Genomic DNA, 25796 nt, shown 5'->3' with positions numbered 1-25796 from the left:
AGTATGTGTGGTGTGATGTGTATGTATGTGGTGAGTGTGTGTGGGAGAGTAAGTATATACACGTGTACATGTGAGTATGTGTGGTGTGCATGTGTGTGGTATGTAGCTTGTATGTGTGTGTGTGGTGAGGTGTGTATATATGGTGAGTGTGGGTGTGGTGTGGTGGTGGGTGGGTGTGGTGGTGGTGTGTAGGGGGTGTTGTAGGGTTGGGTATGGGGGGCAGTAATGAGTGTGTGTGGTGTGATATGTGTTGTATATGGTGTTTGTGTGGGGCGTGTGTGAAGTGTGTGTGTGGCTGGGTGTATTTGCATGTGTAGATCTCACTGCCCAGTTTTGTTGTAAGTTCCTGAGGACATGGCTCATGCTGACTACACTTTCTCCTTGGGGAATATAACCACTTCAGGCTGCTCAATAACCATTGCTGACTAATTGGATACAGTTCTGTTATATAATTTCAACAATTCTTTAAATACAATTTTTGGTTAAACAATTTTGTACTATAATATAATTGAAAATGCATAAAGCAACTTGAAGTCTGATGTTTTTGTTAAAATATGAATGTCAGGCATTACTTATTTAGATTTGGATTGGATTCTTATATTTAAAATTTTCAAAAAGCCATGAAGGGACATCGACACAAGCTTAATATTCTGGGAGAAGTTGTTTTCTATAAAAGACCAGACTGTGGGGCTCCAGACACACTTGATTTCAGCTGTTGCTTTACCTCTTATGGCCTTGGTCCTATATGACTGTCCACTTCTAAAATAGGGCACTGGGCATAGAATCAGAAGGACAATACTGTGGATAACCCAGTGTAAAGACAAGCACATGACTTCTGCAGGACTAAATAGAAAGCCCCAAGAAAGCTGGGAATTGTTCCAACCCCCAAGGGCTGGGTAGGAAAGTGGGGGAGTTCGTCTGTAGACTCACTAGCTGGAGCAGGGCCCTTGATTTGCAAGCCTCTAGTCTCCAGGATGGCGGCACAATCAATTTCTGTTGCTTCACGCCTCCCCAGGTTTGATAGTGTCACATCCCGAGCACACTCACATACTGCCAAGTCTTTTTCCTTCCATAATTTGGGAATATTCAAAGTTTTCTTTGTCTTGCTTTCTTTTTTATCCTTTAATTTCATGTCAAAATCCAATGGATAAAAAAATGTAGTACTTACTTGTTTTTTAAGTGTGACTGTTTAAGTATACCTGCAGTATATACTTGGCTTACATTTTAACCTATCCATGGATTTTCTACATAGCTCATATGTTGGGTTTCCACAAAGTGGGGCTCTCAGATTCCAAGGAGAATACAGCTTAAGTTTATGAGCTCAAATGCAAAAAAAAAAAAAAAAAAAAATTCATGTCTTTATTCTCAGTAAACCTCTTACTGAAATCATTACTATTTTCATTTATGAATATTAGTAGCAAGCCTTAGCACACTGATACTTCCTATAGCAAGGAATGAGCAATTAAAGGTATTTTAACTATAGATTTTCCTAAGAAATAATTAAATTATAGATATCTCTAGTTAATGACATACACAACTGTTTCGGGTTTAAGCTGAGAAGGAAAAAAGCACAAAAATTGCTCAATAAGGTTTGGACCAGATACATCAAGAACAAGCACAGTAAGCCTTCACGGGAGGACAGAGGGCATGAGCACATGGGGATGCTCCATAAAACTCTATTAACTTTATTGCATATTTAAAAAATGTTTGTGATAAAATATTAGAAAAGTGCTATCATTGCTAGTTACTTCAGTGATGGTAGTAATTATATCCATTAGTGTTATCATTTATTGTAATAATAAGTCGTACATACATTACTATGCCACAGACTTCCCTTCTATGGTGGTTTGAAAAGTATATCCTCATATGACTAGTTTCATTTATAATCCTACAAAATTTCACATCATGCATGTAAAAATGTTCCCAAGAAGGCGTTTCTAGGTTTCACTAGCATCTTGGAGAGTCCCTGGCACAATTAATATAAGAATTTCACCTATAAGATTTTAATGAAAACAGCTAAGAAGCACCAATATTACTCCACAGAACTATGTGAAAGAGGAAAAAAGCCTTCTTTATCGTTAGTAAAAGGTAAAATAATTAAAAATTAAATATTTGAAGTATCAAGCTATAACATGATATTTGTGCAATATTAAACCTTTGCTGATATCTATTAGAGAGTTGAATTGAATTGATGTCAGTTACCAAGTTTTCTGCCAGTTTGCTTTGTAACTAAGAGTCTCAAACATAATAGCTTCACAAAACAATTATGGTTCCATGGATTCATTGAGCACAAAGGGACAGTTTGCATTTGGGAACTCTGGTGTATTATTGGTGGCCAGAAAGCTACCAGGGCTGAGTTTTGGAGCCTTAGTCAAGCCTTGGGTGGACATGCTGGATGAACATCCAAGCAGGCTCACTCTCTCAGTTGGCAGTAGATGCTGCCTGTCAGCTGGAAGATCAGTTGGAGCTGGTAGCCTCAGGAAAATGTGAGACTGCTCTGTGTGATATGAGCGTCTGGCTGCATGCCACCTAGATACCTAGAGACAGTGTTCTCAGACTAACCATTCCCAGAAACACAAGGGGAGCCTCAAAGTTCTTCACCAACCTTGAGAGTCATACAACATCTATCAAGTCATAATTATTAAAATGAGTGAGAGGGCCAGCTCAGAGTCAGAGGGAGGGGGCCACACTGGCATGTGAATATTGGTTGTATGGTTTATGGCAGGCAAGAAAGGCATTCAAGGAGATTGGGTACTCCATGCAACTCTCAATCATGCAAGTCCCACCCACATCTATGAGGCAGAGTGTAGCACTGTGATTGGTGAGTGGTGACTACTGATGTTAGTTCTATTCATGTACTTCTTCAACATTCTCATTGCAGCTCACTATTTCTCAAGGAGCCCCAGGTGAGTTCCTTCTTACTCAGTTTCTTTTGGCTTTTAGTAGGTAAAAATGGGACCAAGAGCTCCTTAGATCCCCATCAGCTCTGAAAGTTCAACCACTCTTGTTCAACTCATATAACATGAGTGACCTTCCCCCCTTATTTTTATGGGGTGGAGAGGTATGGGGTAGGTGTCAAAGGTTGAACTTTAGTCCAGGCTAATCTCAAACTAGTGATTCCCCTCATCTCATTGTCTCGAGGTCCATGATTAAAGGCATGTTTCAACATGCATGGCTAAGAATGACTTTTTTAAAAGATAATAAATGTATCATATATGTATTTTTTGTTTCTGTACCCTTCCTGTTTCTATAAATAAGCAAACGGACTTATATGTAGCAGCTGCTCAAAAATAACCCAACAATTTTTATCATCTTAAAAATAAGATGCGCAAAGCTATCCTGGCTTTTAGAAGTGGGTTGGAGGAACAAAGCTCAAATTTATGTTTATGTGCTTTACTGCAGAGAACATGGCAACAACCCATCTGGGCTCAGTTTTTTGGACAGAGTATGGAGTTTTAGACTCCTTATTGGTGGGATTTAGCATTTTCTTTTTAATGTACGTGCATGTGTGCCTTCCTTCATCTTTCCTTCCTTCCTCCCCACTCCTTCATTTCTTCCTTGCTTTCTTCCTTCCTTCATGTGGGTATGTATGTATGTATGTATGTATGTATGTATGTATGTATGTATGTGGTTTTGTGTGTAGTATGTGGCTCTTCCTTCCTTCACGTGGGTATGTATGTAGCTTATGGTGCATATATGTGACTCTGCAGGATGTCTGCTGTGTTCTATCACTTTCCCCTGCCTTGTTCTGAGACAGGCCTGACTGAATCAGAAGCTCACAGATGGGGCTAGGCTGGCTGGCCAGCAAGCTTGAGCTCTGTGTATCTATCTGTCTGTCTTCACCTTGCTCCCAGCAACAATGCTGGAGTTACAAGTATAATCCAGTTGTTTTCAAGAGAAGAACTGAACTTCATTCTAACCACATATCAAATTGTTGCATCAATCAAGGATACTTCAGGAGAACTTAACTAACCTTAACCATTTAGTAGAAAATTTTTTTTTTCAAGACAGGGTTTCTCTGTGTAGCTTTGCGCCTTTCCTGGAACTCACTTGGTAGCCCAGGCTGGCCTTGAACTCACAGAGATCCGCCTGTCTCTGCCTCCCAAGTGCTGGGATTAAAGGCGTGTGCCACCAACGTCCGGCAGTAGAATTTTTTAAATGGAAACAGGTGTGTGGGGTGGTACACACTTTTAATCCCAGCACCAAGGAGGCTGGAGAAGAGGATAAGAGAAACAAACAAGGAAACAACAACCTAGAATAATTAAAAAGTTAAAAAATATAAACTAATAAAAATAAAGAGAAGCCAGACATGGCATGTTCCAACACAGTCAAAAGAATGATGCCTTGTGAACAACTGGGGAACCATGAGAGAAGCTTCAGGAAAAAAGGCATTGCTCACCATGCATCATTCTTTTGATCGTGTTCTAACAATGATGCACATTTCTAATCCTGGCATTGGGGAGGTGGAAGGAGGAGGATCAGGAATTCCAGTCAACCATGGCTACATTGTGAGTCCAAGATCACCTTGGGCTACATCAGAGTCAGGTAATAGACAAATAGATAACTGAAAGAAAAATACACTTAAAAACAGCCCCTCTGTTCAGTCAGTATAACCTTTTCTGGAGTCTGTTTTCCAACAAGTTGAACACCTACTTACTGTATGTTACACAACAGCCTAGAGGCAGGTAGTATTACTATTTCCATTTAGGGGCGACAGCTCTGAGGGTTTAAGTGACCAATGGTCCCTTTGGGCCCCTAGTGTCTGACTTCAATGCCTGCCTGGATGGCTTCTCTGTTTGCAGCTGTAAGAACAGATGTCCAGGGCTGCCAGGGGCAGAGAGGCCTGAAACAGGGTTGTAGCCCATGCCCCGCTGACTCAACATCACATTCTGTCAAGTCACATCTCATTTCAGGGGCATCTCAGGACACTCTGTGTCCTACTTCAAGCCCAAGCCATGTGGCCCTTGTTCTTCACTCTAGGCTCTCATGACCTACAAACATCTACTAAGCCCAGACATGTGGAGAAGTGATTTTTCCCTATACACAATTCTCAATGAACAGGAGACAAGACCTGGTGAGCACATCTCCACCTGCCATCTGCAAAGTAGACATTTTGGAAAAGTTTTGGTAGGTTTTTTTTTTGGTGTGTGTGTGTGTGTGTGTGTGTGTGTGTGTGTGTGTGTGTGTGTGCACCAGATTAGTTCACTTTATCCATATCCTTGTTAATTTTCTTTATATTGGATTTTCTTTCTTCTGTCTTTCAGGAACTACCCTGGCCCAACATACTGCCTGTACTAAATCCTTGTCTCGGGCTCTGCTTTCAGGGACCAATGTCCACAAAGAGCATGGAGTGGACTTTTCCAATCTGAGAATGTTCCTACTGTTACCCATTTGGTAAATGAATGTCTACTAAAGGTGGCCTTCAAAATGACTAGCTGCAGTTTTCACATTAATGCTCTGTGTATCTCACTAATGAGACTACAATCTATTAGTAGATGGTCAGGGGCTTGACTTTCAGCTCTGTTCCTCATGTAGCACCTCAGTGACTGCTTAGCACTGCAGCTGCTGCGTTAGTCAAGGAAAGCCTTTTTCCTGTGGATGGTCTCACTTCCTTGGGCTCTGTGTTCATTCCTTTCTTGTTGCTATGATCAAATATCCAACAACAAGCACCGGAAGGGAGGGAGGGAGGGAGGTATGGGAGGGAGGGAAGGTTGATTTTGACTCACATTGAGATGGTGCAGTCCTTCGCAGTGGGGACCATGTGGCAGCAGGAATGTGAAGCAGCTGGGCACACCGCATCTTCAGTCAAGAAGCAAAGGGCTATGGGTGCAGGTGCTCTATCTACTTCCTCCTTATTACTCAGCTCAGGACCCTAGCCTGTGGTGGACGGGTGCTGTCTGCAGTTAAAGTGAGTCTTCCCAACTCCTCTATCCTAACCAAGATAACCCTCCCACACAGGCTCAGAGGCTTGTCTCTTCCGCAATGATGGGTCCTGTCAAGCTGACAGTCAGCACTAAGCATCCCAAGCCATCAGCTGTTAACAAGACAGGCAGCGCTATCTGGGACAGTTTCTCCATCCAAACAATGCTTACCCTAAACCCCAACTGTCTGGTATGAATAATGTGTCCATACCTCACAATCAGCTCTATTTAAATAGAGATAAAGTCAACAGACAAGGAGCACAGATTTGGAGCCCGTCAGACCAGGATTAAATACCAACTCCTATACTTAGAAAGCATGGAGACTAGAAGGCAATTCACCTGATTCTACAGGCCTCGGACTCCGCTCACAAGGGGCTCACCAGGCTTCTCTCCACTAGGTCTTACTTGGGCTTTACGGTGAATTTATTCTATAACCCAAACCCAAACCCATTTGATTCGTAGGCCTCCCTTTTGTAAGGGAGGCAGAGGAAATGTTCACTCTACATAGTGAAGACAAATATACGCCTCCGAATGCATGAGTGAACATTACTTGAAATTTGTAAAGGTATTCATTAAACAGCAGAGCTCAATGAAAACAGGGCTTCCCAGGGAGCACTGTACATTCTGTGCATGGCACAGAGGCCCCAGTCAAGGGATCATTTACAGAGAAAAGGCGAAAGGTCGCATCCTCCTAGTGGGGTGTATTTTCCTAATCTGGCCATTCAAAGAGAGGACCTTTGTCTAATATGCACCAAGGGGTCCTGGTGTCCAGTGCAGGCCTAATGTATGCAAATCAAATAGTAGACTTCGGAGCCAAATGCATCAAATTCAAGTCCCACCTCCGGCATATCTTTACCATACAACCTTAGGCATCTCTCTGCTTCCCTTTTTATTGTCAATAGAGTAAAAGGCTTACACAGTCCTTCCAAATGAGAAGAACCCTAGAGGCATATGGAATCTTCAGGATGTCACATTTACCATATGATGCACATGATAGCATATGGCCATGGTGTTGATACATAGGCAGCATTAACAATCTGAAGTAGACTTTTGGGTCCTTCAAAACCAATCTACATGTGCATATGTTCTTGAATGATGCCATCTAACAACAATGTGCAAGTTTGTTTTTCAGAATTTCTGAGAACTATAAAGGAAACATGGATGAACCCACTTCAAGGTACTCCTGAAACATACAAGCTAGAAAAGCCAAGCCCTAATGATTTGAAATAACTGTCAGCATTTGTTCTATTAGACTAGAAATTGTTTTATTTATCTTAAGCCAATTGGTACCAATGACTTTGAAGAGCTCTTTATTTGCTTAGGGCAGTCTCAATTTATGTTGTCTAGAATTCTGTCAATAGGTCATGATGCATATATATATGTATGTAGTGTGGGCTGTATGTGTGTTCATATGTGTGAGGGCATATCTTTACACAGGTGCATTTGGAGGGGATGTGTCATTTCTTAGGAGTTACCCATCTTGTTTTTGGAGACAGTTACTCATTGGTCTGTAAGTGGTCTGGTCAAGTAAGCTAGGTTGACTGGTCAGAGAGACCCAGTAACCGCCCATCTCTGCCTCCCCAGTGCTGGGATTACAGCACCCCTGGGTATTTTATGTGGGTTCTAGATATTAAACCCATGTCTTATGTTTATGATTTGTCCTAATGCAGACTGAGCCATACCCAGCTTCAGTTCATGACTTCTTATGCTGACTTGCAATAACTTACAAACTAAATGCTGACCCTTGTTGGATCATGAATTCCTCAAGGACAAGAAACATATTCATTGATTTGGTATGTAGGGCCAGGATATACAATGTACAAAGTGGTCGCTAAAATAACATAGATTAATATAAATGTCTTCCCAGTGAACTTCTAAGACATGTTGCAGTAATATAACCCATGAAAGACAAGGATACTGGTTATGTTATTAACCAGTGGCCTTTAAAGCAAGGCTCTAACCACATCCTGTCTCTTGGAAGGAGTAAGCCATAATAACTTACCACTGTTAATAACGGTCACAGAGCCCATCTGCTTCTTTTTTACAGTGACCATTGGAGCCGGGGGAGGAGGTGGAAGAGGCCAGAGAGGTGGGGGAGGTGCTCGCTCTGAATTGTTTGCAAGATGAACAGAACCATTTGTTGGGCCATTTCTAGGGCAGCTTTAATTTGGCTAGCCACCTCCATCAGAATATCCTTGCTAAGAAAGTGGTGACAGACAGCTTTGCAAAGTCCTCAATTTCTACTATAATTTCTTTATAAGATTACTCTCAGAATTCAGTGACCCAAAAGTAATATAAACATTAATTGATTATTTTTGGCTTTCTTCAACAGTTTGGGTGCTATGGCTTTCCTGATAAAGGGGAAATAAATCATGTTTTAGATCTAAAACTAGAAGGCTTCCATTACCATGGTTACTGTGTAGGTTCTTGTCCTCCTTTCAAGGGGTCCTGTCATTGGGATTTTTTCATCACTCTGAACTTCACCTTGGGAACACATGAGACTCAGTGCTGCCTGATAGTCTGCATTCAAACAAGAAGGGCAAGAAGAAGGAGGGATACTCACACTCACAATGTTTAGGAAGAGGGCAGCTCTTTATGTCTTACTTCATCAATTCATAACACAGACTTTGTGTCTTTGGCCATGATGCACACAAATGTGACTTAGTTGGGCTTGAAATGAATCTATATAGTAACAGCAATATTCAGCAAGGTATAGTAACACGTGCCCGTAATTCTGGTGCTTAGAGTAGGGGTATGAGTAGGCAGATGATGAACTCAAGGTCATTCCTAGTGAATTTGAGGCCAGTTTGGGCTACATGTGTGACCATGTTTCAAAAAACTAAAAAGAAAAAAAAAGCTAAAATAAAACAAAATTTAAAAAAAAAACCCAAAGAACAACAAAAAAGAAAGTAATCTTTTGATTTTCGAATCTAACCATTTCTACACAAAACCAAGATTATTCACTTAAATCCAGCAACTAAGTCAAAATTAGATGTGAAAATACTTCCATGTTACAGCTGGCTATAGAAAACTGGTTCTCAACTTGCCTATATGGTTAGCTAAGTGGGCCTAACAGGTCTACTCAGGACTCAAAGGCAAATGGATTAAAGACAAGATTGTCTCCTCGTGCAGGCATACGTGCCTTTAATCCCAGCACTGGGAGGCTCAAGGTCAGCCTAGTCTACAGGGTGAGCTCAGGACAGCCATAGCTATAAAATGAGACCCTGTCTTGAAAAAAAAAAAAAAAAAGAAAAGAAAAGAAGGAAGGAAGGAAGGAAGGAAGGAAGGAAGGAAGGAAGGAAGGAAGGAAGGAAGGAAGAAAACAAGACAATCAGGGTCACTACAGTCTGGCTTCTCACAGTGTTCTTCCTGGGGGAGCTATGACCATTTTCAAAGTCCAAAGGAAAACCGTGTCTGGTGTGTGCGGGTGCTAAGTACCTATTGATTAAATGAATAAACACCAACGTCCTCATTACGTTACAAATGAACCAGGCACTTCTTTCAAATCCCCAGATCTCATGCTTTCCTTGCTTTTGTTGGAAGAGTCTCTTCATCCTGATTTCATCTCAGCCTTGTACAGATTTGCTATCCCATACCATTTAAATCCATGCTAGCGGCAGGCATTCTCTCTCATCTCCTCAGGTGGTCTTTTTTCTTTCTTGCCAGGTCTTAATAGAGTTTGGCCCATTGGTTGAAAAGGATGTAGATCCCTGAAGTCCTCACAAGTGAGGGCGGCTTATTTAAAGATTTGTGAGAATCCAGCAAAGCTAGGAGATCAGATGCGGTAGGAGGTGACATGATTGACATTTTCAATAAAACTGACAGTTACTCACTTCATATTGCTTATATTGATTTCACAGTTTGTTTCTAAGTTGATTTTTTTGTGTGAAATTCTCCAAAATCTGCTTTTTTCCCTCAGGATTTATACAGTTCTAGTCTTTTATATTATATGAAGCTGAAAATAGTGCGTGAGATACAGAGGACCTGAATTTTTTTGTTTGAAATCACCACAAAGTAAGTCTTGACACTTTGACATTGAAATTTTGGAAGGGCTGGCAAACAAGAAGCAAAAAAAGAAAAGAAAAGAAAAGAAAGAAAGAAAGAAAGAAAGAAAGAAAGAAACACAAGTCCTCCATTTAATCTGGACAGAATTTCACAGTACAGCTGTAATTAATTTATTTGGAAACTAAATATACTGATTGATATTATTAATAAAAGAGGTGGTAAAACTTTACTCTGAATTGGGGTTTATTGGTCTACCCAGTCACTTAAAAGCTGTTAATAAAGTACTTACTAAAGTAGTGTATGAGTTGCATGGAGAACACAAACATGGTGTTTGCTTTGCATGCCAACTATCTTACTGAGAATAATCCCCCATGCTCACTCTTACATTATCATCATCTAGAACAGTGGTTCTCATAGTCTTCCTAATGCTGTGATCTGACCTCTTAACACAGTTCCTCATATTGTGGTTACCCTCAGCCATAAAATTATTTTCATTGCTACTTCATAACTACAAGTTTGCTACTGTTTTGAATTGTAGTGTAAATATCTGATATATAGATAGATGACTTAGGTGACCCCTGCGAAAGGGTTGTTTGACCCCCAAAGGAGTCGTGATCCACAGGTTGAGAACCACCGACTACAGGCTGCCATTCAGAAATCTTGTCTGTGGTCTATTGTACTTTTTTCCTTACTGTGAAGCTGGCTTTATTCCTTTAGGAAGAAGTGCAGCCACCCAGAGGATAACATTGCAAAACAAATTCTGGGAGCTAGCAGATGCCTCATCAGTTTGTGTACCTGAATCACCTCAGGTCTGGCAGGTAAGAAGTGTGTGCAGCACATGGATGAAAGCGAGCACATCTCTGTCACTGGCCTTGCCTCAGACGGCAGCAGAGCAGAGCTTGCAGAGTATGTGTATGGCTGGCCAACTTGGTGCCTGTATGAAATGACACATGAAGACAGGGTCTCATCAAGGCCTTGAAAACACAGGCAAACACGAATACCCAATCAACCAAGAAACAACTAAACAAGCCAGCTTAGCATCTCATTTTCATGAGAAGCCAGATGAATGGAGCTCAGATCAGTGTCTTTCACAGGTGTATTCTTTGATCTGATTATACTGCCAATCACCAGACAAACCAGAGAAGTACAAATCAGAAGCTCTGTCCCTTGAGCTAGAGGTTCATTTCAAAATGTCACTGCTTTGGGGTTGCAGAAATGAAAATCTGTCGATTCCAAATGGTAATGAGTAGATTATAATCCAAGATGGAAATTTTACTAGGTTGATTGCTTTGCAGAGAATGACCAAGAGTCTGACAAAGAAAAAAGAAAACTATATGACTTTAATTAAGGTGGAGGGGTGTACTGTATGAGAGAAAAAGCAGAACAAAACATGGATTTCTCTTCCGTATATATGTGACTCTGCAGGAAACAGTATGACACAGGGAAGTTCTGACCTTGTATCTAGCTATCTCCAACCAGACAAAATTCCACAGGCCAACCACACTTAGAGTCAATACGGTAGGTATAATAATGTTGATTGTTGCTTTATCAGATCAGAGCTGCAGGCATAAGGAGGCTGGTAGTGGATGTTTTTATGTTATTAAATCTTTATTGAAGATAGCTCAGTGAGTAGAGGTGCTCGCTCTAAGCCTGATCACTGGAGTTTGTTCCCTAGGATCCGCACGGAAGAAGGACAACCTATTCCAACAAGTTGTCCCTTGACACCCATACACGGCACGGCACATACATGCCCATACACAGACACCCACACTAAATAAATGTAATATTTTAAAAATCATCATTTCATCACTTGTCAGTAACCCTCAGAATAACACGGGTAGGAGAGGTGCTGCCTAATATACTGAAAACATTCAAGAGTGTTCTTCAAATTCCTTTCTATTTCACCTGCCTACCTTCTTCCTTTTTCTAAGACTGTGATTTATTTTTACCAAAGTAACTGGGTAGGGATTGGGGTGATGGCTCATTGGGTAAAATCTTTGCCATATACACCCAAGGACCTGAGTTCAATCCACAGTACCCACATAAAACCCGCCATGGTGCTGGGCATCCATAATTCTGGTTCTGGGGAGTTGGAGACAGAAGATCCCTAGAGCTTGAAAGATAGTCTTGTCAAATTGGTGAGCCCCAGGTTCAGTGAGGGACCCTGTACCAAAAACATAGGTAGGAGCTGCATATGGTAGTGCATATTTTTGATCCTGGCAGTTAGGAAGTAGAGGCAAGCCAATTTCTGTGAGTTCAAGGTTATCAAAGGCTACAGAGTGAGAGCCTCTCTACAATTAAAATAAAAGGTGGGAAGGCTGGGGATGCAGCTCACTTGGTGAAGGTGACTGCTGTCAGGAGTGACAATCTGAGTCAGCCTGAGACCCCCCAGGTGGCAGGAGAGAAGCAACTAGTGTGAGCTGTCCAGTGACCTTCAGGTACACACTGTGGCACGTGTCCCCCTCCCGAAACAAGGAACGTAATGACAAAAGCAAACAAAAGAATAGGGTGGAGAACAATAGAGGGGGACCCTGGACAAGGACCTCTGGCCTCCACACACATGCATGCACACCCACACACAAACCCTACACAGTCATATACCACACAAACACATGTGCAAACAAAATTGGTTGAAAGTGTGCAAGTCAATAGATTTGAGGCAAAGTTAATATTGATCTACTGAAAGCTGCCAATGAGCTTTGGAAAAGCACAGCCCATTAGACACCTACAAGAGACATCCTAGCCATTTTTCACCATCTACGATCCCTGTACAGTTGGAGGTTAATTAGACATCTTAGAAGTAAGCTATCATAGTTGCAGTATCTATTCTGGACTTTTCCCAGCTGAGTCCACTCATGCCATGGTCCCTGCAGTCAGCCTCACTTGCTTGAGCTTGGGCTCTTATTAATATACTCTTTTAAGTGTTTCTGGACTAATTCTATAAATTTTTAATGACATTCAACATTGTAATTCAATATGAAACATACAACTTTAAAATATATGAATGGACTCTCTACTGTTATCACAAATTACTAAATTCAATTCAAATGTTTACTGAGTCTTTACTCTGTTTTTACCAGGTGTAGATCCCACTGCAGAGGCAGTTCTGAACTCTTCCTCATAAACTCATTGATCTTACCTATCCATTCCATAATGTTCATTCACATACAGAGAACCTAGACCAATCCACACCGTCATCATGGACTCTGTGAAAGCTTCTTCACTCCGAGCCTTAACCACAGTGTGATGCTTAACCTCAACTGTCAACTCCATGAGATCTAGAATCACTGGGAGACAGGCATCTAGGCACGCCTGTGGGAGATTGTTGTGACAATTAATTGTGGTGGGAGGTCCTACCCACTCTGGGCTGAAGCATTGCCTGGGCTGGGATCCAAGACTCTATGAGAAGAAGAGAAGGAGCTGTGTGCACGCATTCACCTCTGTGGTGATTCACTGTGTACCCTAATGAAATTTACCTGAAGATCAGAGAACAGAATAAACCACTAGATTAAACATAGAAGCCAGGCAGTGGTGGCACACACCTTTAATCCTAGCACTCGGGAGGCAGAGACCCATCTGGATCTCTGTGAGTTCAAAGCTACCCTGGATTACATGAGAATGATTCAGTCTAGGAGAGAAACAGAGCCAGGCAGTGGTGACACACACCTTTAATGCCAGTACTTGAGATCTCATGCCTTTGCTTGGGAAGCACACATGCCTTTCATCCCAGCACTAAGAAGGAAGTGATGGCTGGCTGGAGAAAGGTATATAAGGCATGAGGAGAAAGGAACTAAAGGCTTTTCAGGCTGAGGAGTCCTAGAGGTAAGAGGTGGCTGTGGCTTGTTCCTTTGTCTCTCTGATCTTTTAGCATTTACACCAATAGCTGGCCCAGGTGGTTTTTTTTTATTTTATTTTATTTTATTTTATTTTATTTTTTATTAAAAGACCATTTAAGACTCGAGCAACATACCTCTTTCCCCCTACTTCCTAAGTGCTGACTGTGAGGTGACCAGTGGCTTTAGGCTTGCTCCCGTTGCTTTGGATGCCCCACCATGATGGCCTCCACCTCAAATTGGGAGTCAAACTCTTCCTTCCTTGAGTTGTTACATGTCCCAGCAACTGTAAACATAACTAATTCACACAGGACACACATTTGCCTTCAAAGCATGATTTCAATGTATTCTATTTCTATATGAAGAACCTCTGTAGTGTGTAATCACACAGATCATGCCTCCCCTTTTCAGCAAAGAACACTTGGATTTCCCTTTGAGAGACCATTGTCCTCCACGATATGCAGGGTTGTTGATGGTGTCACTCAAGAGGTTCTTCCTCTTGGGCCAGAGGAAATATAGCTGGACCACTCTGATCTCTCCTCCCTTTTCCAGAAATCTGAACTTTGAATAACTACACAAACTGACCTAACATAAGCCAACTGACCACAGAGGAAGGATTCCAGATGCTTAGAACGAACTTTCAGACTTCCTGTGATTTTTCTCAGTTTTACCATTGGCTAATGGACCTCAGATCACAGTGTACATTACAACCACACGGGGTTGGGGAGATGCTAAGCCAGGAAAGTACTTGCCTTGTAAGCAGGAGGACCTGAGTTTGATCCTCAGGGCCCATGTGAAAAGAAGCTGGGCATGGTGTGCTTGCTTTCTCAGAGCTGGGGAGGAACAGATGGGTGCAAGACACCCAGCACTTCCTAGCTAGCCAGCCTGCTCTACTCAGTGAGTTTCAGTCTAGTGAAAGACCAGAGCAGATAGCTCCTGAGGAATAACAGCTGAGGTTGTTGTCTGTCCTCCACAGACATGTGAATATGTGCATATGAACTTGTGTATGCACACACACATAGATCATATCATATCACATCACATCACATTGCATCACATGGGCAGATTATTTAAAACAACATGAAAGGAGTCATCCCTCTGACTCACATTTTGCAGGACTGCAGTTCACTTATTTACTGACTGAGAAGAATCTGAAGGATTTTCAATGTTAGTGATGAGGAATACACTAAAAACATTGTTACAAGCTGCCAATGGATTTTATGTTTAAATTAAAAAAGGTTATTTCTATCATTTACCACCAGGAAGCCTTATGATATTTAGCCTATGTAAAGATCTAGAAAGTTGTTATAAATACAGAAGCATGGAACCTGGAGGAGAAGACAAGAGAAGATGCCATATCTTCCAGTTGCATGATGATGGTGGTGGGGATGGTGGTCATTATGATGGTGGCTGTGGTGATCATGGTGGTGGTGGCAGTGATGGTAATGATGATGATAGACTTTTGTGGGGCTGGGGTTGAACCCAGGCAGGGCCTGATGCATGGTAGACAAGTATTCTACCATTGAGTTATATTCCCACCCAGTCAAAGGATTTGTTCTTAGCTACCCCTTCTCCAGCTATCCGATTGCGCGCCCCTTAATGAGGACACTTGACAGTCACTGAGAAGTGTGTACGTCTAGTCAGACTGCACCCCACTCACCTTTGTTGGAAAAATATTGAGATCTATTTCTGTGAAAACTACAATTGTGTTATTTATCTCTTGACATCAAGGGGAAAAAACTGATTGTGAAAGACCATAGGGGAGGCAGTGGGGAATTTGGGTAAAGTCTCAGACTCACTGTAACATTATTACTAAACAGAAAGGGAAGAGAAAGAAAGGAGAAGGGGAAGAAGGAAGGAATCAGGGAGAGGGAGAAAGAGAAGGGAGAAAACAAAACACGAAAGTAAGAAGTCAAGTGATGGAATGTGCTTTGGGAGCAGCCTGGAGCTGCTTTGCTCTCGCTAGTTTATTCAGGTTTGTTGTCTGGAAATCAGAGATTACATAAATCCTTTCTCCCTTTGGTCCTGGGGAGGGGAAGGGCCACCTGCATACCACAAAAGTGCAGGGAAGAACAAAAGACAGTCACCACAGAAGGAAGCTGCTGCTGTCGGCGGCGATTCACAGAGAAGTGGCTGCTCTCTCAATGTAATAGCAAGAAAGACACGGAACACAGGAGTCCTGGGAAGCAGGCCTATTCAGCAGAAAGGTCACCCTGTGACGGGAGGCTGCAAAGCTACACAAAAGACAGCTACCTGCCTGAGCCGGGACTTGGAAGGGAGGGGGCTGGTGATGAACAGCACAGCTCCTAAAAATGGAGCCGCTGGCTTTATTCATGATAAGGATGCCAGGGATGATTTTTAACACATGGAGCTATTAAACCTTTACTTCAAGGGTTCATGTAAGAAATCCAGCGGTGTGTTTTGTTTATTTATTCGCATATTTGTGTATGGTGTATGTGTGGTGTGTGTCTGTGAGTGAGCAAGTGTACACATGCAAGTGTGCATATGCAGAACAGGGCTCCGAGCATCTTCTTCCACTGCTCCCTGCTTCACTGCCTTGAGACAAGCTCTGTCACTGAACTGGAAGGTTGTAGATTTGGGAATGGCAGCTAGGGAGCCCTTGGGCTCCTCCTCACTCTGCCCTCTTCCTCAATGTTAGGGGTACAGGCATCTGTAACCATGCCTCATTTTGTGTGAGTGCTAGGGATTTGAACTCGGTCCTTATGCTTGCTCACAGGTATTCTTCTGTACTGAGCAATCTCTCCAGTCTGAGTATGTTTGTTTTTAAATGGTATGCTTAATGATAATTCAAAAATTTTGTTTGCTTGTTTGTTTTTAGAGAACATATTTTCCTACTTTGTAACTTAAAGTTTGTGGTTTTTAGTAAGTTTCATCATTCCAATCAGAACTGAGAGCTCCTCTGTATTTGAAGGGCTTCTTGTTACTGGGGAGGAATCTGATTCTTTTAATCTAAACTTTGGAAAGAAATGGACTATACATGGTGAAAAGAGATCAATAGAATAAACTTATTAGACAATTTAAAACTTCAGCAACAAGCCATTTTCTACTTCATCCACATTCACAAGAACTGCATACTATACCAAAGCTCTTGTGTGTTTATACATACAAATCTCTGATGAATTCTGCACACATAGACAATGAAAATTTCATATTATGTTGATACATGAGAACAGAGGGTGGCAGCGGGGAAATAAGAATCTGCTAGTTTCTCCCTGGCATGAGTTTTATCTTTACTCATTAAGTCTACTGAGAATGTGTCTAGGGCTGAGTATTTTTGCTGGGCCACAGGGATGCACAGTAAAGATGGAGCAGAGAAAGTGTGGAGTTTAGAGGGGACAGATAAATAAAAGGCACAGTATGATATATAGAGCAGGTGCCTTTAAGAGTAAAAGCAACAGGACGAGCTAACCAAGCATGGGTAAAATCTTCCACTGAGGGGATGAGGGTGAAAGAACCCAGGGCCTTGAGACTCTGCATAGTGTTCAATGTCACTGGGACATGAGATTGTAAAGGGGCTCAGGGTGAAGGCCGAGGAAGCTCACGGGGGCTTGATCATGAAAGGTCCAGGAGTATGTTGCTCAGACTGCACTGGAATTTTCAGAGAATGGCATCCAGCTGAGGGTTTTAAGTGGCGGAAAGACACCAGTGTAACCCTAGAATTTTTGGAAACATATTGATGAAGAATGGAAAGAAAGATGGGGCAATAGTCAGGACGTTGCTGTGGTCTTTTGGGAGTGAAATAACGAGCTGCTTAAGAACTGAAGTCAGAGCCCAAAGCTCTGTTCTGCCTGGTTAAGATCTTCAGGAAAAGGACAGGGACAATGAATGGGTATCTGGATCAGAGAGAAGCATGAGTTCAAAGGGGCCCTTTAACCTGCCAATGAGGTGGAGGTGGAAATGGACATTGGGGAGGGGGAAACACTGACTAAGACAGCACACCATACTAGGGTACAAATAAATAATTGTAGCTTGCAAAGCAGAGCATCTGCTCTTGCTGCACAGAAGGACACCTGCCTAGAATACCCTGTGACTCCAGTGTATTCTGAATATACATGCTGGTTTCTCAAGCAAGGTTATCACCCAGTACACTTCAGATTAAGTATTTTCTAATGCATTAGTACATATATCTTAATTAAAAACAAGTATTAAATATATGCTATATGCAATTTTTATACAATGAATATATATTATAGAAATATATGTATCTATACACATGTATATATGTATGAATATATATATATATTCATATATATATATATATATTTTGCATGGTACTGGAAATTGAACTAGGACCTTGTGCATTCTAGAAAATCACTCTACTCCTGAGCCATATCCCCAACCCTAAAAATTCATATTTTATAATGTTTTCTGGAAAAAGATGAAGACTAAAGTCATTTATCATACCAAATATTTATCATAAGATAAAACTTACTCATCAAATACTTGATCAAGTAAAAAGCAAGCTCTCATCTGTATCTTGATGACCCCATTTCTGTGAGCTGCCCACACATCAGCATAGACATTGTGAATTCCTCTCATATAGATATCAATAGCAACCTAAGTACTTTTGGAAAAAACATTGTTAGACTATAGACATGGTCCTGAAGCTTGATTTTCATATAAAATACTGTCTGTGGCTGGAATTCCTACATGTCAACTCTAGCTTTTGTAAGATCTTTAGTGCCATCATGGTATTCTTCACCACAGGCGGCATGTGGTAGGTTCACCAACTGTCAGATTCTGTCAAACTAAACACGCGCTGGTGTTTCATAAACATATATGGCTCCATCACTCAAGTAGGCTTTTCTGAGGACAGAGGTCAGAGGTCAACTTCATCTTAGTGTTTATAACTTTCAGAGATGCTCAGCGGGAAGACAATGAACATGGTGATCGCTTCATGAATGAACAGGTGGGTATGACTCAGGCAGTTCTGCCTCAGTCTGCACACTTTACAAAGCCCCCCTTTGCAGCAGTGAACACACTCCCCGAAGTGATGGCCCACGCTCAGCACAGGTGAAGGTAGTGTTGCAGGGATGGCTGGAAGCAACAATTGAAGCAGTTCACACCGGAGTGAAGATATGCATTTCCTCGCATAGCTCAGCATGCGTAATAAGCACAGGAGACTACCAGGCAGCACTCCCTCAGGAGTCCTCATCGCACGAAAAGGACCTTGAGTCCCACTGTAATGGAGCAAGTCTCCCCAAACCTTTTTAGCATACAAGCTGTAGATCCCTGCGTCAGAGTATGTTTTCATTCACGTATGGACCTGCCTCTCTCAGGTGAAGAAATGCATAGTGACCCAGGACTTGCTCGGGAGGACTTCAAGCAACTGGACGTTCAAGATGCCAGAAAATTCCCCAGCAAACTTGTCCTCTCACCTGCACAGAAGTGGCTAGCTCTCGACTTCATTTCATTTCCCCATCCGAGTCCCTTAATACGGACGGACGGAAACGGTCATGGAATGTTCACTTATCTCCTGCTGTAGTAATAGAATGCCAGCAGAGAGAAGCTAATAATCCAAGCAAAATTCAAAGCTCTGAAAAAGTAAAGCCTTCAATAGTACTTGTATTGCGAAGCATTTAAATGCTCAGGTTTGGTATTTCTGAGGCTTAGACCCGTTGCTCCCACGTAGACGTGTACCTTCTTAAGGACCATCTCACTTCCAAGATACAGGGATATGAGTTAGCAAATAGAAAAGTAGGACACTGTGCTCGTTTTAAAAAAACTGAAGGGTCAGCCTGACTCAGTAGGTAAAGGTGCCTGCTGCTAGGCCAGACAAGCTGAGTTTAATTCTCAGGACCCACATGGTGGAAGGAGAGAACCAACTCCTGAAAGCTGTCCTCTGACTTTCATACAAGTGTCTTGGTGTGTGTAGCTCTCCCATGCACAAATAAATAAATGTAATATTAAAAAATTTAAAATTTGAAGGGTAAAATAAAGGATTTTAATAGGGACAAAATTAAAAGCTATTAAAATTCATGTCTCAAATCTGGAAAGTCAGAACTCTCTTAGATATAAATATGAACCTAATTTTTTTAATTAAATCTTACGTATTTTGTGTGGCATGTGTGGGCATGTGTGTCTCAGTGCATGTGTGGAGGTCAGAGGATAAGTTTTGGAGTTGGTTCTCTTTTTCCACCATGTGGGTGCTGGGGATAGAACTGAGATCATACAGCTTGGTGCTATGTGTCTTTACCTTCTGGGCCATCTCCATGGCCCGGCACATGATTTAAAAGGCGGGCCTTAAAAGTCAAAACACCATCCTTAAGAACACCTTAGAATTTCCCTCGCCTGGCACCATTTGGAGAAAAGCATGAATCGTGAGTGAAAAGTTACAAGGCGAGCTGGACAGGACCTGCAATCCCGCTAAGCAGCAACCTCTATCAGCTGGTACAGCAGCCCGTCTCAAGTTCAATTACCATTGATTTTTATGCTCCAAAGCACTATAATATTTTCATGTTAATTAAATTTAATTATAACCCAATTCTTTAACCATAGGAATACATTCCAAGCAAGATGAACAAAACACAGCGCCCAGAGAAGGGTTCCTTTCACCGTGTGAGTCTCAGCTCAGCTACCGTCAGCTGCTGAGCCCTTTAGCAATGCAGTGATTTCACTGCCTTGAGGGACGGCTTTTCCCCTATGACTCGGTAATTCACCGTGTCCACCTTTGAGGTTCTCTTACGCATTACTATCAGCGTACAAAGAGTTAAGCTTTATTCTGGCACTTTTCAAACAAGATCGGTTTTGTTGTTGGTCTTTTCTCCCCTGTGGCCTCCCTCTTCCCTCCACTGCTCTCTCCACTGTCCCCTTCTGCTTTCACGTCACAGGCATCCTCCCCTGACCCCAAACCACTCTCCTTCTCCTCTCCTGCTCTCTTCTTCGGCTCCACAGTCTAGACTCACTCTCATAATATCACCTTAGTCTTACACACACAAACATTCGGAGTTAGGATCTGCCTGGGAGAGAACATACAATGTCCGTCCTTCTGAGCCTGGGTCGTCTCACATAGCACAATACTTTCCAGATCCATCCATTTCCTGCAAATTTCATTTTTCTTTACAGCTGAGGAAAAAGACAGGGGTGAGCCTATTCCACAATTTCGTTATCCATTTTTTAATATGACTTAAAAAGCAGGCAAAAACGGTTAACTTAAGAGACTGTGCATGAGGCAACCGTATTAATCATAGATGAAGCTCTGAATGACTAAGTCATGCTAAATGCACAAAAGTAACACACATGGTGATCTCAGTTAAATGCTTTAAAAGTTAAAAGATTATTAGAGCCTCACAAAAAATGTTGTCTCATCAAGAGATTCATAATGTGTAGATGAATTTCCCCCCACCTTTATCAAGCTTTTTGAGATTATTAGTAATCACCAATGAATCTAGGCAATGACTAAGTCCAGGACAGTCACCTACCACTTTCCTTCCTCCCTTCTCTGCTACTCTCTTACAGCTTTGCCTCCTTGGTCCTCTTATAGTGCTGCAAGGTTTTTCAAAAACAACTATACAGTAGTTGATATGCATGTGCTGACAAACTATTTTATTTTTACTCTCAAATCTTTAATGTTCTACTGGGATCCTGATTATATAGGATAATTATCAGGCTCAAAAGAGAGGAAAACTCTGTGCTATGACGTAGTAAATAAATGATCTCATCAAAATCCCAACCTATGCCAAGTCTACTTCCACAGTCTGAGGAGTCTTCTTTATAGACATTATCTTCCAATGCTGTGTTACATACTGATTGCCAGTTGCTACTTTATCATTTCTTTTATCCACAAAGTTGCTTCAAAAGACAGATGATATAAAAGGAAAGGAACATGGTACTGCAACAGGTACCGCACAGAGGAGAGCCAAATGCTCACCCGTCTGACTTTGTTAGTCAGTAGATGCAAAGGCAAGCCGTCAGGGGACAGTCCTGCTCACAGGCTGGCTCAGGTGCACCAAGCAAGCAAGGCCCTGGTAGAGCACTGCCAGGTAGGAGCAGTATAAACTGACTGAATGCTTTGGATTCTTACCAGTGCCCACTTAAGATGACTATGGGAATCCTGTAACCTCTGATGTGACACTTTCGCTCTTAGATTCAAATCCAACAGAACTACATGCCTAAACATTAATATCACAATTGTTTAAAACCGTAATGTTTACAGCATCTTCAAACTGGAAGTTATCAAGATGCCCATCAACAGTGGAATGACTGACTAAATCATGGTTTAGTCCACCATGGAATACTTACTATATAGCCACAAGAGGAAGAATAGAACTATAACCACAAAGAGCTGTCTTATGAATGAAGGACAAGGGGCACAGGTAAATGAGACGAGAAACTACTCTATTTGAGTTCATTTGTAGAAGACTCAGATACAGGAAAAAGGAAATCATGATGCTGGAAGTCAGGTAAATGATTCCACTAAGCGAAGTAGGCAGTGGTGAACAGAAGGGATAGCAGAGGTGTCAGCAATGACTGGTTTCTTTAAAATAAAACAACAGCAACAACAAAACCAATTTTTTGTATGTGGCAATGTGCACCTGTGAGTGCAGATGTGTGAAGAGGCCAGTAGAGCATAAGATTCCCAGAGTTGAGTTACAAGTGGTTGTGAGCTGACTTGGGTGCTGGGAACTTCCTCTGGAAGAGCAGCACATATTCTTAACTGCTGAGGCATCTCTCCAGTCCCAAGGCAGGTTTTCTTGACTTGAGTGCTAGCCACATTCCTCAAACTCAGCCCTTGAAATTTTAGCACCATCTCTCCTATGTGTTTGATTTTCAGGTTACTCATCCCCATATTTTGAGTCTGGATTTTGAAGCATTTCAGAATTTCAAATTAGGGATGCTCAGTCAGGGGGAAAAAATCTATGAAAATATTCCCAAAACTAAAAAACTTAAGGACTTAAAGAATCTCAAACATTTCTACTCCTAAGCATTTCAGACAAGGGACATTCAATCTGTACATCTGTACAACCTTAGTACCCACATCCCCTGTGGATATCAATATTGATGGAAGTTTGTCACCTATATAAAATGGGATGAGATTTGCATGTAACCTGTGTCCATTTTCTCGCATACTTTAAGCCACATCTAGATAATCTAACATGTAGTACAACACTAATGTCGATAGCTGTTATACTGTACTGTTGAGGAACAACAAAAGGCCTGTTCAGGCTCAATACAGATAGAACTTCTCTCAAAGACTTTTGATCCTGCCGTGAAATCCACAAATGTGGAACCTATAAGCATGGAAGGCCACCTGAATCTCAACTAAACGCTTAGCAGAATAGGAATCAATCCCTTCTCCTAAAGGATGCAAATGTCAATGTTTTCCAAGTCACATTAGAGCTCTCCATGTTTAAATTAATAATAATTATTCAGTTGACAGGTTTTTTATATCATTTTATAAAACAGTAAAGCAGTTTAGGTAAATATAGGAATCTCCTGTTAGGTATAAAGTCAGATTCTTAAAGAAAAATACTGTTAGGTATAAACAAAATAATGAAGACTAGATCTCAAAAATAAACAATCATGTCAAAATGAAAGTCTATGCATTGAGCCTTAGAGAGAAAAACCAGGCTTTCCAGCCCACATTCAGGGCTCACTTGCTCACAGAGCAGGTTTTGGATATCAAACCAGTGTCAAACAGGAGAGGAAAGCAAGCTAAATGAAAGCAGCTCTGAAGGGTAAAGAGCTAGAAATGAGGGAAGATGGCACGTGCATGGAACTTTCTTGGCTGCCCACATAATGTTCACCATTCTCTCTAAAAGACAATGTTAGAGTAGGAGGAATCCTTAACAAAGCTGTCATCCCAAAAAGAAAATGGTTAAAAAAGAAAGGAAGAAAAACTCCCAGAAGATTGAACACACACACACACACACACACACACACACACACACACACACACACACCACTTAGCAGTGGATAACCTGCCTGAGGATACATCACCAGGCAATCCTGTAGCTGCACACACATCATAGGGTGCACTCACACAAACTAAGATGTGTAAATCACCAGGCATCCTAATCTGCCTAGACTTCTGTGATATGTGCAATCCGTCATTGACTGAAAGGCAGTCATGCAATGGGTGACTGAGCATGTATGTTATCTTATTTACATGTTTAAGTGACCATGTTACACATACAATATATATAATAGATATCTGACTTATATGTATATACAAACGTTTGAATTCAGTCCTGGTATGATCAAAGTTGTCATTTCCCAAAATTGAAAACATATTTGAGAAATGACAATAGAATACCCCATCCATCAGGATAGATACTGGGTTTCGGGCTGCCTTCTGAAATGCTGTAACCCAGTAATTTAATGAGCAGCTCCAGATCCATCAACTTTGCAGACAAACTTAGGTCTCACTCACAACTATATACATTGCTTGCATTTTCCCTCTAAGGAAACAGTGTATGCTTCAGAGTTGGAGGCATCAATCAACCGATGGCTCCGAGTTGGCCATCTGTAAAGAAAACTGAAAGCCAGAGCTTAAACAGTGCTCAGTTAAATAGCCAAAGTAGCTGCATGTGGGTAACAGGTTAGAGCCCCAAGATAAAATATTCTAAAAAAAAAAAAAACATACACCAGATCAAAGTATACGAATTTACAACGTCTTTAGAACGTGCACATGCTATTTATTATTGTGGCTCCTTATCCAAACTACAAGGTAAAAAGTTTGATAATTATAAAGAAACAAGTGCTAATACTTTTTAGTCATCACTCCAAAAATACAAAACCAGATTGTAGTGTCTGTTGTTTCCATGTATTTCCATGTGTAACACAGAAAAGGGGCAAAACCAAGCAGAATATAAATTACAGTAGCCTTGTTCAGAAACGCCCTATGCAGCAGGCAAATACAGCAATAGATTTCTTCTAAGTCACAACACAAAAATAAACAGAAACACATAAAGCCACAGAAGCTAGAGTCTTCAGTGATTCGTGAAAATAGAGGTGTTCAACGTCAAGTTATTTTAAAATTTTCATTTTTAGGCAGTTTTGCACGTGAAAAAGTTTATAGCACTTGTTCCCAAATCATATTAAAAGTGAACTATTTTTTTCTGTTGGAAAAATGCATCCATCTCTGCAGATGTCGTCTTTATAAAATCTTGGCTGGCTACCTCACAACTACATTTACTCCTGACGTGTCAGCTGTTGCATTCAAAACACAAACAGCACCGGAGCACACAGCAATTCTAAAATCTTTTCAATTGAGGGTGCTTTTAAAGGCCTTAATTATTTATTTAACAAAGGGGGAAATCTTCCAAATCTGATAGGAATGTAGTGACCCCGTCGCCCCCCTCTCACACCCTTGATCTTCAACTTTACGTTTTGGAACACAGCTGATTTTGACCTTGTTTGTCCTGAGATCTCAGGTGAATCTCTTCTGCTTGCCAAACTCCCAAGGTCACAGGTTTCCTTAGCGATACCGGTAAGGATTGATCAGTGCCCATTGTCAATTTTCTATTTGTTTTGCATCCAGGAATCTCAAGTCAGCGTTAAGCCATTCAGCACTGCGGTCTGGCCAGCCTGCATAAATCGCCTGCTCCCTTTCACATCGCTCCCTGAAAATAAAGAGGCGGCACGCAGAAGGAGTATGAAAATAAAGCTGGCACTTCCCCGGAGCCTGCCGCTAGTGTGTAGCAGTGCAGTGTATTTCAATTAACATCCAACCCTCTCAAACAGTGGTACTTCAGAATCCGTGAGAGTCTGCCTTTTAGAATTTAATACTCAGACAGCCATTTTGCAAACACCCAGCAGGTCCACGAAATAAGGGCTGTTTCACAGAAACAGTCAGAATGATAAAGCCGTTGGAGACGCCGGCGATATTGCAACAGCTGTATCTGTCAGGCGATTATCATCCACTCTTTTTCTGAAGCTCTTCAAAATAGGATTGAACATTAGCCACCATAGCTGTCCGTAATTTGTCAAGCTCCATACTATTTCATATCTAGAAAATAATCTCCTTTCCCATGCCATGATTCAAATATGAAAACTCCAAGCAAAAGAGTCTATC

General features: G+C 41.5%; 1 protein-coding gene across 8 annotated transcripts in view; it reads right to left on the bottom strand.

Annotated features, from left to right (window-relative positions):
- Cacnb2 (calcium voltage-gated channel auxiliary subunit beta 2) overlaps nucleotides 1–25796 on the bottom strand; it is a 356801-nt gene that overhangs the window by 202890 nt on the left and 128115 nt on the right. The window lies entirely within an intron of this gene.

Source organism: Peromyscus leucopus, chromosome 5, assembly GCF_004664715.2.
Source record: "Peromyscus leucopus breed LL Stock chromosome 5, UCI_PerLeu_2.1, whole genome shotgun sequence".
Classification (NCBI taxonomy): domain Eukaryota; kingdom Metazoa; phylum Chordata; class Mammalia; order Rodentia; family Cricetidae; genus Peromyscus; species Peromyscus leucopus.
The sequence above is the reverse complement of the archived record's forward strand: the minus strand, read 5'-3'. Positions and strand labels throughout refer to the sequence as shown.